The sequence below is a fragment of the Mustela lutreola genome, chromosome 3 (assembly GCF_030435805.1).
Source record: "Mustela lutreola isolate mMusLut2 chromosome 3, mMusLut2.pri, whole genome shotgun sequence".
Classification (NCBI taxonomy): domain Eukaryota; kingdom Metazoa; phylum Chordata; class Mammalia; order Carnivora; family Mustelidae; genus Mustela; species Mustela lutreola.
This window is the reverse complement of record NC_081292.1, coordinates 125003979-125008060: the sequence shown is the minus strand read 5'-3', so window position 1 is coordinate 125008060 and position 4082 is coordinate 125003979. Positions and strand designations below refer to the sequence as shown.

The following is a 4082-nucleotide window of genomic DNA, read 5'->3' as shown; positions in this document are numbered from 1 at the left end:
ATGGGACATTCTCCAGGAGAGGTCATATTAGTCTACAAGACAAGTCTCAAGAAGACTGAAGTCATATTAGGCATCCTTTTCAACCACAATGGTAGGAAACTAAAAAAACTTGAAAAACAACAAAAATGTGAAAATTAAACAACATGCTACTGAACAACCAACAGGTCATCAAAGAAATCAAAGGAGAAATCAAAAAATATCTAAAGATAAATGAAAGCAGAAATATGCCAAACCAAAACCTATGGGATGCAGCAAAAGTGAATAAAAGAGGGAAGTTCGTAGCAATACAGGCCTAAGTCAAGAAACAAGAAAAATCTCAAATAAACAATGTAACTCTAAAGGAGCTAAAAAAAAGAGGAATAAACAAAATTCAAAGTTTGTAGAAGGAAAGAAATAATAAAAGTAAGATTCAAAATAAATGAAATAGAGACTAAAAAGACAAATAGAAAAGATCAAAGAAACTGGGAGTTTTTTGAAAAGACAGATCAGGTCGACAAACCTTTAGCTAGACTCACCAAGAAAAAGAGAGAGCTCAAATAAATAAAATCAAAAATGAAAGAAGAGAAAGAACAAATGATACCACAGACATACAAAGGATTATAAGAGTCTACTATGAACAATTAAATGCCCACAAATGGGACAACCTAGAACACATGGATAAATACCTAAAAATATACAATCTTCCAAGACTGACTCATGAAGAAATAGAGATTCTGAACAGAACAAAGACCAATAAGGAGACTGAGTACTCATTAAAAACCTCCTAACAGGGGCGCCTGGGTGGCTCAGTGGGTTAAAGCCTCTGCCTTCGGCTCAGGTCATGGTTCCAGGTTCCTGGGATCGAGCCCCACATCGAGCTCTCGGCTCCTCGGGGAGCCTGCTTTCTCCTCTCTCTCTCTGCCTACTTGTGATCTCTGTCTGTCAAATAAGTGAATAAAATCTTTAAGAAAAAAAAAAAACAAAAACCTCCTAACAAACAGAAGTCCAGGACCAGATGGCTTCACTGGTGAATTCTACCAAACATTCAAGAAGATTTAATACTTACCCTTTTCAAACTTCTCCAAAAAACTGAAGAGGAGGGAATGACATCCAGACACTTCCTTTGAAGCAAGAATTATGCTGATACCAAAACAAAACAAAGACATCACCAATAAATAAATAAATAAATAAATAAATAAATAGGAGGAAAGAAAGAAGGAAGGAAGGAAGGAAGAAAAAGAGAGGAGGATTGATTATAGGTCAATATCCTTGTATTGGGATATTAAACATAGATACAAAAATCTCTGGGGCACCTGGGTGGCTCAGTCAGTTAAGCATCTCCTTTGGCTCAGGTCATAATCCCAGAGTCCTGGGTTTGAACCCTGCATCTGGCTTCCTACTTCAGCAAGGAGTCTACTTCTCCCTCTCCCTCTGCCTCTCCCCCTAGCTTGAGCTCTCTCTTACTCACTAACGCTCTCTTTCTCTCTCTCAAATAAATAAATAAATAAAATATTTTTTTTTAAATCCTCAACAAAATGTTAGCAAACTAAATTCAACAATACACTAAAAAGTTCATATACCCTGATCTAGTGTGATTTATTCCAGTGATACAAGGATGGCTCAACATCTGCAAATCAATTAACCTGGCACATCACATTAAAAAAATGAAAGATAAAAATTATATGATCATCTTAATAGATGCAGAAAAAACATTTGACAAAACTCAACATCCATTTATGCTTAAGGAAAAAAAAACAACTCTCAACAATGTGTGTGTGTGTGTGTGTGTGTGTGTGTGTGTGTGTGTGTCATGTGCATCAACATAATAAAAGCCATATATGAAAAATACAGTTAATATTATACTCACTGATATAAAACCTGAAATCTTTTCCTTTAAGATCAGGAACAAAACAGGGATGCTCACTATTTCCATTAAAAAAAAAATTTTTATTTTAAGTAATCTCTACACTGAAAATGGGGCTTGAACCAGAAATCAAGAGCTGCATGCTCTTCCAAATGAGCCAACCAGGTGCCCCTTCCTCACTTTTATTCAACGTAAGTATTGAAAGTCCTGCCACAATAATTAGGCAAGAAAAAGAAATAAAAGGCATCCAAACTGTAAAGAAGAAGTATTTGTTGCTATTTGTGGATGACACAGTATTATATTTAAATAACCCTAAGGACTCCACAAAAATGATTAGAGCTAATAAATGAATTTATTAAACTGCAGGATAAAAAATTAATATACAAAAATCTGTTGGACTTCTATACACTAATAATGAACTATAAGAGAAACAAAAAAAATTCCATCTACAATCATATCAAAAAGAACAAAAGATCTAGAAATAAATTTAACCCAAGAATTGAAAGATCTGTACACTGAAAACTATAATATACAAACTGAAAGAAATTAAAGATGACACAAGTGGAAGGATATTCCATGTTCATGGTTTGGACAAATTAATATTGTGAAAATATCCATACTACTCAAAACAATCTATAGATCCAGTGCAATCTCTATCAAAAGTCCAAAGGCTTTTTTCACAGAACTAAAATAAATAATTCTAAAATCTGTGTGGAACCTCAAAAGACTCCAAAGAAGCAACACAGTCTTGAAAAAAAGACAAAGCCAGAAGTATCAGGATCATTGATTTCAAATTACACTATAAAGCTACAATAATCAAAACAATATGGATTGGCATAAAAACAGACACACAGAGAATCCAGAAATAAACTGGCACATAATAGAGAATCCAGAAATAAACTCATACCATCAAAAAAATTTATGGTGAAGGCATCCAGAATACACAATGGATAAAGAATCGTCTCTTCAATAAATGATGCTAAAAAAAAAAAAATAGTTACCGCACAAGAATGAAACTGGACCAACCACTATCTTATGCCATATATTAAAATCAACACAAAATGGATGACTTTAATGCTAGACCTGAAAACATAGACCTGTCAGACCTGGAAAAAACATAAACAGTAAGCTCCCTGATATTGGTCTTGGTGATGGTTTTTTGACTCTGACTCCAGAGACAAGGGAAACAAAAGCAGAAATAAATAAATGGGACTACATCAAACTAAAAAGCTTCTGCATAACTTTCTCTACCATCTTGGAGCCTGTGGAGGGAAGAGGACACCTAAAACGATAAATAGGTCTGGAAGGTTGTGGTCCAAGGTCATTTTTGCTGGCTATAAGTGGGGTCTCTAGAACCAGAGGGAGCACAGAACTCTTCTTAAATTTGAAGGTGTTTATGCTGAAATGAAACTGAATTCCATCCAGGTAAGAAATGTGCCTATGCGTACAGAGCAAAGAAAAACACAGTGACTCCTGGTGGCAAACCAAACAAAACTGGAGTAATCTAGAGAAGAGTAACTCATGGTCATGGAAACAGTGGCATAGTTTGCGCCAAATTCCAAAACAAATCTCCCGCTAAAGCCATTGGCCACACAATCCATGGGATGCTATACCTCTCAAGGATTTAAACTTACAGAAAAGTAAATAAATAAAGGTGTAGATTTGTTCTCTTTTAAAGAAAGAAAGAAAGAAAGAAAGAAAGAAAGAAAGAAAGAAAAGAAAGAAAGAAAAGAAAAGAAAAGAAAAGAAAAGAAAAGAAAAAGAAAACATTTCTGTAGAGCTAAGGTAACCATCAATGAATGAAAGGCAACCTACTGAATGGGAAAAGATATTTGCCAATCATATATCTGATAAGGATCGATATTCAGAATACATAAAGTACTCATACAACTCAACAATAAAAAATAAATAATCTAGTTATACAAATAGGCAGAAGATCTGAATAAATATTTTTTCCAAAGAAGACATAGAGATGACTAATAAGCACAGGATTAGATGTTCTACATCGCTAATCATCAGGGACATGCAAATCAAAAAACCACAATGAGTTATCAATTTATACTGATCAGAATGGCTACCATCAAAAAGACAGGAAACAGCAAGTATTGGTGAGAATGCAGAATGCAGAAAAAAGGGAACCCATGTGCACTGTTGGTGGGAATGTATATTGGTGTGGCCACCATGGAAAACAATATAGAGGTTCCTCTAAAAATTAAAAATAGAGCTATCATATGATTCA

General features: G+C 34.5%; 1 pseudogene; it reads left to right on the top strand.

The window, feature by feature from the left end:
* On the top strand, window positions 1–3471 carry LOC131827913 (large ribosomal subunit protein eL33-like; annotated as a pseudogene).
* Window positions 3472–4082: the final 611 nt, after the last annotated feature.